This window comes from Cynocephalus volans, chromosome 1, assembly GCF_027409185.1.
Source record: "Cynocephalus volans isolate mCynVol1 chromosome 1, mCynVol1.pri, whole genome shotgun sequence".
In the NCBI taxonomy this organism is placed as follows: Eukaryota; Metazoa; Chordata; class Mammalia; order Dermoptera; family Cynocephalidae; genus Cynocephalus; species Cynocephalus volans.
The window spans coordinates 127312419-127325413 of record NC_084460.1 but is presented as its reverse complement, the minus strand read 5'-3'; the positions used below and the strand labels follow the sequence as shown (position 1 = coordinate 127325413).

Below are 12995 nucleotides of genomic sequence, written 5' to 3'. Positions count from 1 at the left end.
CAAAATTTGTTACAAAAGCAGTTTATTTTCTATTCTTTCTGCTTTGTTCATTTTGACAGAATTATATTCCCAAAAGTAACTGAGGTGGATCGCCTTTCTGATTTGCGGTAGTATTAATATTGTCTTAATTTAAATGTATAGTCTATATCATATTACAGAATGTGTTTGAATCTATTACATTATTGGACCGGGTAAGCCATCAGCCTGGCTTAAGCTGAAGTTACAAGAGGAACTTTTTTCTGTATCAGACTTTCATAGTAAGTATAAACATTGTTTATTTCACTTCATACTAAAGTTTTTATCATGATAGTTATAATACTGAGGGGGTAAAAAAAAAAAAAAAAAGGAAAGAACATACCCTGCAATTGTCTGCAGGACATAGTGACATTTTTAAAGAATGTTCTGGATTTAAAAGGTAAATTTCAAGATTTAACAAGAAGATTTTTCTTGCTTTTCTTGTGGAATCAGCATGCCCCACAGATTACCCAGTCTGTGATCTAGAAGTGTGTTTCCTAAAGTACAATAGGTATCGAAGAGATGACTGAAAATGGTGTGATATCACAGACTTACAGATTTTGAATCACACAGTGCGCACCATATTCTCTTTTCAAATTTCTTTTAATCCTTTGATCAGGTTAAGGAGAAAGTCTCTTTGGGTACCTTATGCATTTAATACCACTTCTACTTGCCAATCTCCCATTTTAACAAATAAAGCGGCCCTTAAACTCAGAATCTTCTGAGGGGAATTGTATCTAGCTAAAAATCTGTAACATTTTGTTTTCATTGAATTTATTATTTTTAATGGCACATGATACTGGTTTTACTACTCATGGTAGTAGTAAAATATTTCTTAAAAATACATTAAGTAAAAAATAGTCTTTAATGAAAATGTTAACATTATAACAAAGCAGGTGAAAACAGCACAGATCAGGAGTGGCACTGATTTGGAGCACCCTTTTGCTGTGAGGGGTGGAAAGGAAAAAAGATGTATTGCTCCGTAGCTGTTGGCAACCTATATACAAAGTGGGTTCAATTTCTATATCAAAGATGGTACTCATGATACAATCTTAGGAAACAACGTTTCATTGAAACTGCAAGTGGGAAGATGAGAGAGGAAATTTCTAATTCTTTTATAGAATGATTGTTTAGGGCTGAAAAAGGTCTCCAGAAGCACGCAGGTATCTGAGCAGCAGAAAACAATGAAGCAAAGAGCACCCACAGCAGAAGGGTTAGCTTAATGATCAGCAGGGAAAACACAAGAAAACTTTTCCCATCCGTTCTAACCTGGTCAACTTCAGTACGGTGAGCTGCCTAGTTTGTCACAAGCTTTTTCCCCAAGATGAAGTTTTAGGTGTCTTCTTGCTATCTTGAGGAGGTAAGAGGAAGCACAAGATTTGTTTACTATGTTTCAAATCCATGTCACATTGCCATTTTTTGACAAATGGGACCAAATTTATTCTAAGTAGCAAACATTCTGGAGCTCTCTATCATTAATTAACTTAATATGATCTCAAAATACTGGTTTCCACCTACCAATAATTTGTCTTAGAGGAAACCCTTTGTCAGCGCTTAATGAATAAACACTCATGGAGCACCTACTGTTCATGAGGCAGTTTGTGTTTGTCGTGTCAAGGATACGATATGGTATCCTGATACCCAAAGTGTGGTTTGTGGACAAGCAGCCCTGGCATCACCTAGGAGCTTGGTGGAAATGTATAACCTCAGACCAACCTACTCAATGAGGACCTCCCATATTTTTAAGATGATCCAGATGATCCAAAGGGATAGTATTTAGTATAAATGGTATAATCAGATTTTAGACAAGATAATGATCTCCAAAAATTATGGAGGAAATAAACTGTGACTTAAAAACTATCCAGAATTAGGGGATAGAAGCAATGCCCCACCATGGAATGTGGGTGATTTCTATGGAAGGGGAAGATAGAATTATACATATATCTTAAATATGCATGGAGAAAACCTGCTGGACTAGAGTGAGGGATACATGCTGCAGAATTAGGGACAACAGTCTCCAGCATGCAGAGGCTATAAATATCCTTGGTGTGGGATCAGATGCCCTGAATAATGCCTGTTGAGCAGAAGATAGGCAAAGGCTCTAAAAACAATAATTACATGTAAGAGACTAATATAGTCAAACCACTGTATCACAATGACTATGCTGATTTGAATTTTCCTCAATTAAGGCACTCTTTCATTGAAATAAAGTTTCTAAAAATGTTACTTAATAGCACTGCTACACTTCTACTCAATCCATTCAGCTGAAACCCATGTGTGTGTTATGTATCCTTTTATTTCCATGCTCTATTGTAAAAGAATAACAACAAAAATGAGTGCAAACCATTACATTTTAATTCAGAAAATACCTTTTCTTCAAATGAGGCATCATCCATGCCTACAAAATCTTGGGCTGTGGAGCTACGCTTGTGTTTGAAATCCAGCTAGAGCACTTTCTAACCAGGCACTGGTGCTGCATGATGCTGGCCAGTGGCCTAACTTCCCTGATCCTTACTTTCTTTATCTGCAAATTGAAGTCAATATTACCTACTTCATATCCTGGCCCATAGTTGGATCCCCAAAATAGGTGCTGCTATTAACATCTTGATCATCATCATATTCATAATCATCATCACCACTATAACTGACTTAATGAGAGATTCAAACCCAAGGCACAGATAATTCACTTTTTAAGTATGAGAATATGGCTCTGACTTTACACCAGTTTCTATACAGAGATTCCACAGTTAAGTCAGAGGACTTTCAGATATAAAGAAGAAGAAAAAAGCCTGTGTTTCACTTAAGTTGTGCATTTGTCCTCTACAAATGTAAAAGTGCATTCGATGTTCAGTGACATGCTGATATGGGAAGTCAGATGTGGGAAAGGCTAAAGCAGCTGAAATCCCTTCTTATCCCCAAGTTAGGTCTGATCCTGTGAGTCCCAGGACACCTTTACCCAGCCAGTTTTCTGGTCAATCTCCTCTGCCTTTGCCTTCTGCTCTCTCACCTCTCTCCTAACTGTGATTGAAGCTCCAAGCAAACAAGCCCTCCCCTCACTCCTTCTTTCTCCCCTAATACCAACCCAAATTGCCCACAAAAATATTTTCTCCTGGAAAATGGGGGAAATACAAGAACCAAAGCCCTTAAGTCACAGTGCATGAACTTTCTTGTAATCACAGGAAGTCTAGGGCTTTCTAGTTGTTACCAACTCTCCAGGGGTCATTGACAGAGCATCCCCGAAGGGACTAAAAGAGGCTTTCTATAATTGCCTCTGGAATCAAGACCCTATCTGATCTTCTTTCTCTAGCACTCCTGGTAGCTAAAAGCATGCAGGTATGTCCTTACTTGTAAATAAAGAGGGTGTTCCTAATTCATTTGTAATAGAACTAATTTTTATCTGGGAGCCATCTGGTGTGGTGTGGAGAGCAGTTGGTGAGAAGGACTTAAGTCTACTTTACTGGCATATACAGGATTTAATCCATGGCATAGGTTCTTGTGATGAATTTTGAAAGCCAAGGCATTTTCTAGGAGTGGAGTCACAGATTCAATGAACTGGTCCAGAGCCTCGAAGAATCTCTTCACTGCTTATGAACCATATATTTACCATCTGTATACTATAGATTAACACAGAGTACTAAGTGATATCAGCTTGAACATCAACTTCAAGTTTCTCATTTTCCAGAGGAGAGAGAGAGAGACCTCTGAAATGACTTAACCAAGTTAAGTTAGGGCTGAACCCATATTTCTCTACATCAATAGTTCTCAAAGTTTAAGTTGCATCAGAAAAACATGCAGTGCTTGTTAAAAGAGTCCACAGATTGCTGGACTCTAACCCCTAGCATTTCTGATTCAGTATGTCTAGGGTTGGGTCTGAGAATTTGCAAGTTCCCAGGTGACACTGATGCTGCTGGCTTAGGGACCACACTTCGAAAACCAATGCTCTATCTCATACTGACAATCATGCAGAAACTTTATGAAATGCTCATCAGGTAATTTTAAAAATGCTTGTATTAAATACCATAGTTTCCACTTTTTAGAGGAGAAACAATTTGAAAAACTGAATTATCTACGTTTTATCAAAAATCATCTCCAGTCTCTCCACCCACTCATTTGTCATAATTTTAATGAAGTCCTATCTTTTACATACTTACCAGCATGTATTTAGCTCCATTTTGGGTTGTCAGGAATGTGTTTCATGATAAATGAAATCAAACGAAAAGTCCTCATTGCTCTCTTTAAAAGAGGAAGCTTTTTAATAGAAAATGGCAATAGAGTTTGCTTGAAAATACCATACTGTGAACTTCTCTATATTTTCCTCTGGGTGAATGAAAAGAACATGTTGATTAAACAAAGTGGTTTTGGGAAAATAAAAAGGCTGTGATAGCAGTTTAGGAAAAAAGTAAAGAAAAGTAAAGGAAGTAAATCAGTACTTTTGCGCACCTACTGTGAGTCTGGCACCAAAGAGGCACCTCCACATAGATTTACGTGAATATCCGGTCAATCTACAATGTTCCTGGTGTAGCTGTTTGCATTTTTCATTTAGTGCTAAAGGACAGTTTTTACTCTATGCCATGTCCTCTCTATATGTACATAGTCACACCCTTACGAACTGTACCACCTATACAACATGTAAATTACTTTTTAGAGTAATCCTTTATTTATGTGGCAGAGAGAAGATTTTTACAACTAAGCTATCAAAAATGACAATTTACTTTAGATCACTTTGCTATTGAATGGTAAAGGTGGACTATTACACAGGTTTGTGTGATTCTAAGTCTACTAAGGGTACTAGAGAATACTATTTAGTTTTATTTTCAACCTAGTAATGTAGATTGGATGCCCCCCCCCCCGACACACACACACACACACACCTCACTGAGGCTTAATCCGCACTATAACTGTTGAGGGTGGGAAATCCTATTATGGTAATTGAAAGGTGGGACCTTGAAGAGGTGATTAGATTGTAGGACCATGCCTTAGTGAATGGATTAATAATAATGGTCAGGGGTGTGGTTCTGAGGGTTTTAAGAGCACAGCACATGAAGAGTTTTTCTCTCTGTTCCACCATTTTCTGCCATGTAAGACCCCTTGGTCACTGTTGCCATCACCAAGGCCTTGACCAGCTGTGTTCCCTGGATTTTAGACTTCCCAGCCTCAGAAACTGTAAGCAATAAATTTCATTTTCTTTATAAACCATCCAGTTCCAGGTAGTTTGTTATAAGTAACAGAAATGGACTAATGCAACTGGATGCTACACAAGAGACTCTACATGTAAAAAATAAATAAATAAACACATGACTACAGAACACAGGGAAATCAAACAACAGGTATGGGTGCACAGGTCTGAAATGTATCTCTTCCTCCTTCTCTCCCTCTCTCTTTCTCATCACAGTGCCCCACTCATTCAGTTGAAACTAAGATTTTGCTTGCTGGGACAGAGGCAGGAGGACCGAATGGGGCTTGGGGGAGTGTCCTCTCTTGCCACCCTTGCACATGCCCCAAATGTGACTTAGGGGCCTGCCACAGTCTCTGAAGAGCTGTTTAGAGTCCCACATGCATTTCTATGAATATTATGAGTACCCATTTCATTCTCTGAAGGGTCAACACACAAAGAAAAGCAAAGAAACCTAAACTGCTGCTATTAAATGGCAGGCTGCCAGAAATCTGAGAGAGAACACATTGACACAGTATCTCAAGTTTAAAGAGAGAATTCCAAGCCAAGATTTCTGCATCTCACTGACTATCCAGGCAATCAGCCTCGGGGTTTCTATTCTCAGACATGTGAGCTTCTTACAGGGACACTCAGGAGTCATCCTGCAGATGTTCCAGGTGCAGACTAAAAACAGTTACTCATGTATTTCTCTTTTGGTGCTTAAGGCCAGTTTGTACAGTTGGTACTATTTCCTATTCCCCATCCCGATTCCCCACATGTAGACATAGAGTCATGTACCTGTATAACAGGTAATGTTAATAAAAGAGTATCCTTCTCTGAGGAACTTGGTGCATTTGTTTCCCCCTCGTTTTTGCAAGGAAAGCCAATGCAGGGAAAAAAGGAATCAATAGCAGAAACAGCACATAGGCACCGACAAGAAGAAACCTGCTCAGCTGTTTGATATTGATGCTCGGTGGAGAAGCAGTGTCTGAGCTTGGAGTGGCATTTCCTCTTGCTCCTTACGGAGTTCAGTGTAACTTAGCTGCTGGCTACCGAATTGAATTCTGAATTGAATTAATTTACTTTTGACATGGCCAACACGTCACAGTGTGAGATGAAGCAGATGCTGAATTAAGTGTAACATGATGAGTCCCTGGGTCTAATACCTTCTTAATAAGGAATGTTGCTGTGGACATAAAGAAAATTGTATCTGTGTGTGCTCAGGATACATGCAGGCCAGAACTAGAGCTTCAGAGTTTATTAAGTTAAATGATGGGTTGAAGAGAAACCTAGTTAGGGTTGTGTAAACAGTACCCAGGATTTTTACATTTATATGTTCAAAGTATTGTAGGTCAGAAAAGAGTAGAAAAAGAAGAACCAAGTGATTCCAACAGAATTATACCTAGCAGAAGTGACCATATGCCACAAGGAATAAGGATGACAGCTGAGAGCCAATCGGCTTGGCACTGAAGACTGACAGATTGGCCAGATGGCGAGCCTCATTCAAGTGGATGTCATCTTTTGATTCGGATTATCTTTTAATACCCTTGATAACTCTTTAAATCCTATAACAGAGATAAATCTTCGTATTATACCTACATTTGCCATTTTTTGCCTAGAAATTATATAATAAATCGCTCAGCAGAGGGAGAAGCATTTTCTTTATTGTCTGTACACATTTCACAGTCCATGGTCAAAATAGCCTAATAATACTTAAAAACTGTCTTCCAGATGGGAATTCTAGCACCTTCACTTATAAAGTCTTACTAATTGTAACTCTTCTCCTTCTGTCATAAATAAAGGTCATGGCTTTGTCTTTTTTTTTTTTTTTCCCCTCATGGTCCTTTACCTGCTAAATGTTCACCACAGTTCATTGTGTCAAGTGAATTCAGTCTACAAATTCAACTAGAGATTAGTGAATAGCAACAGTATTCTAGGAGATAGGAATGTAAAGAAGGAAAATGCAGTGTTGGCAACTTTGACTCAGTTTTAAGGCCAGTTAGTCTTTCTATTCCTAGTCTCACTCTGTTACATTTTATTTACTGTTATTTTTGAAAAACACTCTCTCTACAGTTAGAGTAGTCTCCTCGCTTCACTCAGAGAATTCTGTGCTAATTGCTTCATTCCCATTCTCATCCCTCCCCCCTCTCCCCACCTTGAATACCTGCTTCTACCTGTTTCAGTCAGGATAGACTAGGTATATTGCAGTAACAAATGACCCCCAAATCTCAATGTCTTACAACAACAAAGGTTTATTTCTTCTCTTGCTACAAGCCCACTGTGGGTTGGCTGTGGTTCTATTCCACAAAGCCATTATTTCCAGTTGTGTGGCAAAAGGAAAAAAGATCATAACAAAACATATATTGATCTTTAAGGTTTCCTCCTGGAAATGACACACATTCCATTGGCTCAGAGCAAAACACATGGCCAAGCCTCATGCCAATAGGTCAGTGAAGCATAATCACCTGCTAGGCAATGTGTAGTGAATATTTCAGAACTGCAATACACTTGATTTCTGTACACCAATCATTTAGAAGTTCTCAGTCCGAAGTTCACTATTAAACTTTCCCATCTCAATTACCGATAACGCCTCTAATGTTTATACTATACATATAAGCATTTATATGGAAAATGTTATCATGCAATATTTTAAAATACTTTTTTTTTGTTGCATTAGTCTTTTTCACTCAATTGTATGTTCTTCAAAGACGGAACCGTGTTTTAAATTTCTTCAGGGGTTCTACTAGCTTTAAGTATTCCATGTTGATTGGCTCCAAAAATAACTCATCCTATGCATGTCCTGGTTTTTAATCAAAGCAGGTAAATCAAGACCCTTCCCTCTGAAATACATTAAAGCTAGGTTCTTGTAACACAACTTAATTTAACACACATGAAAACCATGCTAGATATGATATTCCACCAAACACACAAAAATGTATTTAATATTATACAGGAAAATAAAGGTTGTCAGTATTTTAGATACAGAATATTTAGGTTATCTTTCAAGATTACATTGGGATAGGAGAAATGCAAAGTAATCTAAATAATCTAGAGGAAGATTAGGCTGGAGATGCCTCATTAAAGTGGCTGAAGAAAGTATAAATAAACAGCTTTATCCTACATTTAATATAATTAAATAAAAATTGTTCTATGAACCTGTGTCTTATATTAGATCCAATATTATATTTGTCAGATCACTTAAATATTTGCTGTGATTCTCCTGCTTGTAATTGCAAAGGAACTGAGTGCATAAACTCGCGTATCATTCACTTTTTAAAAAGTGTTTGGAGGATTGATAAAATAATTTGTTTGGCAGTTGTGGTGTTCAAGGGGGAATACAATGGAACCTGACACTAATCTGTTAACCATGTGTGATTCAGAAAGGATGTACAATTAGGATATGGAAACAGAATCAGGAAGATATGTAACAACATCAGGATTGCAAGGAGCCACTTAATAACAATCGACTAAACGCATCATATGTACTTAGCTCCTTGAAATCACTTCATTAGTCTGAAAATTAAGCATATGTTGCTCCTGAGTGGAGGAGCAAGGGAGACCAGTTTGCTCAGGAGATTGGTAAAAACACACAAAGCTATTTATCTTGAGATTATAGGTCTGGCATCAACCAAGAAGGTAAAGACAGTTATTGCTACTTTATGGCCCATATGAAATGAACTATCATTATCAGTTTAGATCCTCATTTCAGCAGGCTGCCACCACAATACAGGTTTGGATAACCTTAATGAATATGTGGACAGATGTCTACTTGGAGAGATAAAATTGTATATTGAAAAGAGCCCTTGGCTGAGCAGTCAAGGTAATTGGGGTCTAGCTGCAATTTTGCCTCTAATAATAAGTAGCATGGGTGTCTTCTCTCTGGGTGGGAGTAAGGGAGATCAGGAAGAGAAGGGAAGGGTCAGATGACCTCCAAAATCTCTTCTAGCACTAAAGATGGATAGTATCATGTGAAGGAAAGTTCCCTTTGGCTCTTTCCAATAGGAACATTGTCCTTTTGTTCCCCCCCAAATTATTGTCCAAATAATCCCTGGCCTTGCTTTTGGATTTTTAGTCCAGACCTATTTCCTCTGTGATAAAAAGGATAGGATGTCATTTTCTCCCTTTCCCCTTCGAACGTGCAACTTACAAATTATCCCTCAATTTAGAACAGATTCTTAGGCTCAGTTGTATGGCCTGTTTCCCTCTTCAAGCTCTTTTCTTTTATCCTCTTGATATATACCACCTATTACAAAGGGTGCTGGGAAATTGACCAAAGATAATTAGTATCATGTACATTTTTAACAAACGTGCTTTATTTTTTTTAGTGTAATACTTATCTTACTTTTTCAAAGAGAGTAGGCTGAGATGAGTTCTGGGTCCCTGTCATGCTGATCATAGTTCTTTCAGAGGCTCATAACTATTAATAAAGAATAGCTACCAGGCCAGAATTGTGCATCGGTAGCCTAATTAATTATGACCTACTGCAGTCCTCCCATCTATTGGCTATTTTTTGCTGCTTTCAGTGAAAGCCTGAAGCTGCATGTTTCTTTGTGAGAAAGGATGACATGAATTGCAGATGATGGGAAAGAAAATGGTGCTTACATTTGTTTTGTTTTCTAATTTGAAACTTGGGAGTTTTGGGGCCTAAGAAAAGTGAGCCTGATACAAAGCCTTAGCTCAAAACCAGCATCGTGACACCAAGTTAGAGATGTGGAGGAAACAACACACTCTCAGGTGACCAGGTGATGGGGTAGGGGAGGGGTCTAACACGTATCCACAGCCTGCCGTAGGGTAGCTCAGTTCTATCTTCATGTACATTAGCTCTTTGAGTCATAGTCTGGCAGATGAAGACATCAAGATTCTGAAAGTTTAAGTCACTTGCCCAAGGTTACATGGTAGGCATAGAGCCAGATCTGTACTTCAGCATTCTGACTGTGGAGCTGATTCTGTTAACCATCAAGCTCTGCAGCCTTGTCAAGCCATGTGTAGGGGGTGGGGGAGCATCTGCCTGGCTTCAAAACTCATGACTTTACTCACAAAGTCAATCTTCCTTCCCGTAATGAAGAAATGGGCAGTGATTGGGCATGGAATAATGATCAATGCTAGGCGAACCCCTCCTCCCAACACCTCCTACACTACCCCTGCCACTGCTGAGCAGCGATGCCTCTGATGCTCCTTCATATATTCTGAAAGGGGACACATTTTTGCTTAGGAAAACTCTTGGAACAGCCAAAGTCATTTTCTAAAAGTGAGTTGCCATAGGGGATATTTGGGGGGATGGGTCTCATCCCAGCTCTGCCACTTATCTGTTGTGTGGCCTCATCTAAGCCACAAAATATAGATGGGTTTCAGGTTCCACAGTTGTAATGAGTTGTAATATGTAAATCATCACGCATGATTTAAGTCATTGGTTTTCAATTCTTTCCCCAAAGCAGGAGAATCCATGGTTTAAATGATATCTTGGGCCTAAACCAACATACGTAACAGATGCAGTGGCTTTCTCTGGGTGACAGTGGATTCACTACCTCCCCCTCCCCAAACCCATGCCAATGAGGTAGCTGGAGACTTCTCAGTGCACAGGAGCAAACACCTGGTGTAGATCCATTAGGTGGTCTCTGAGCCCCTTGACAGCCTTGATAGTCTGCGATAGTTCTAGGATTCCTTTGAGTAATATCAGTTAATCTACTATGTTTTAGTAAAACCCTTGCTGTCTCCTTGGAGCAGTTCTACTCATAAACCTTACAATTAGTCTCCTTTGAATTACAGCTGTGATTTATTTAGTTTTATACACACTAAAACATCCAGCACTTTAGATAGATTTACTCTTCAGTTCAGAGGAATGAAGAACTGGACTTTGATCCATTACCACTGTGCTGGGAATTGATTTTGGGGAAGGATATGTGATTATGGCATAGAATGTGAATGGGGACAGTTTGGACCGACCTCGACTCCGATTCTCCAATTGTGTGTGGTGCTGCGTGAGTGGCACGGGGCGTGAGGAGTGCTTCATAAGATGTAAAAAGAACTGATTGATTTATCGATCTAAGGAAGACAGTCTCCTTGACGGAGACATGCTGTCAAACAGTGGCAGGATGCGCTGCTAAAAGCCCTCCAGATTGATTACCCTACCTGGCACCTGATCCCTCATCACTGTGGCAGGTGAAGAGTTCTGCAAATGTACTCACAGCTGCATTAATAAGATAGGAGGAGAACAAACAAGGAAGCGTGGTCAGGCAAGGCTCTGACTGAGGACGGGCTTTCCCACTGCTCCGATTTCCTCAAAATGGAAAATCTCTCAAACGGTGTGAAGCACACAGACTCAGAATGAGACAAAATAGCTAATCCAGCTGAAAATGTGTGTGGCAGCAATGACAACTCTGGGTTCTGAAGTTCCATGACTTAGTTTTCCCATCTGTTACTGCTTCTAAAATTTGACAGTTTTTGTTTGAACACTTATGTAATTAGAAAATGCTTTGGAAATAGTGTACCTAGAGACACACCTGGTAGCATATGCAAAACACTTCTTTTAACTGTGCTAGAGAATCTCCACACACAACCGTCACTGCATCTTACCTAGTGGATCAATAAGAAAACTTAAAAGGCACACTACACACTGCACACACCCACAGAAGTGATCTTTATCCACACACTCTTCTTAGCAAATCACAGCCAAAGATCAAACACCAGCCGGTAATCAGGGAAGGCATCCAGCTAATGCTAAGACTATAGACGAAAATAGTGGGGGAAATAAATCAATGGTGCTGAAAGAAGGTATTGATGCTACACTTTCCAGAAGATGAGTGTAGTCTCTGACAGGTAGAGTCACACCCTTTTGAAAGGAGACCATTGAAAGTGTTGGAGTATTAAAGGAGAAATTAGCCAGCTCCAAAGCCTGAAAGAAAATGGGAGTTTTCGATGTAAAGCTTATGTACTCAAAAAGATAAAAAGGGTAGCTACAGATGTGAGGCATTAAAAATGTTATTGTATTTCTAGCACTAAAATTTAAACTGTAGAATTATAGAAAGTTCAAGCTAGAGAGACTAGAGATTCTTAATTACTTATTTTACCTATGACAAAACTAAACCACAGGAAAGCTGACAAATTTGCCCAATGTCCCACCATATGTTAGTGGAGGAGATGGGATTTGATCCTGGTCTTCTGACTTCTGAGTACAGTGATCTTTCCACTACATTGTGAATGTACATTCAACCTCTTCCTTTTAACCTTCTATTGCCTTTTAAATATGCTTGTCTCATTACCAACAACAATGACAAAAACAGCAACAGCAGAAACAATACTAATAAACAAAAGTACTCTCCATAGCAAAAATATCATCAACTTTTCTTCTCTCACTTTTAAAATCTATTAACATAATGAACTAGGCAGTCAGAGCCCAGTTGAAATAGACTTTTGTCCTTGCCTAGGAGATGATAACATCACATATGGGGACAGAAGACCATTAAGGCAAAGCTAATTTTCTAACTCCATGGAAATAAACTCTGGCAAAAGGAAGCAAATCCTTTATCAACCAAAATTTGTGAGAGAGGCAGGGACAGCTGAATTAGATATCTGAAGATAACACTTCAGATGGAGCAACAGTTCTTCCAGGCAGTTTCACAACCTACTGAATACTTCTGCACAAGGGGTTTTTAACAGGGGATCTGTGAACTTGATAGGAAATAAAACTACATCTGTGTTTTCAGTAAGTTCTAATTGAATTTAGTATTTTCTTCAACTATGAAAGTGTCCAACTGATTATGGTAGTATCAAAATTACCTGTGATGCTGTCCTTAGTAGAATCACAATTATTTTTGTATTGTGTTACTTC

The 12995-nt window shown here is 38.8% G+C and overlaps 1 pseudogene; it reads right to left on the bottom strand.

Annotated features, from left to right (window-relative positions):
• LOC134388065 (tigger transposable element-derived protein 1-like) overlaps positions 1 to 12995 on the bottom strand; it is a 109987-nt pseudogene that overhangs the window by 63897 nt on the left and 33095 nt on the right.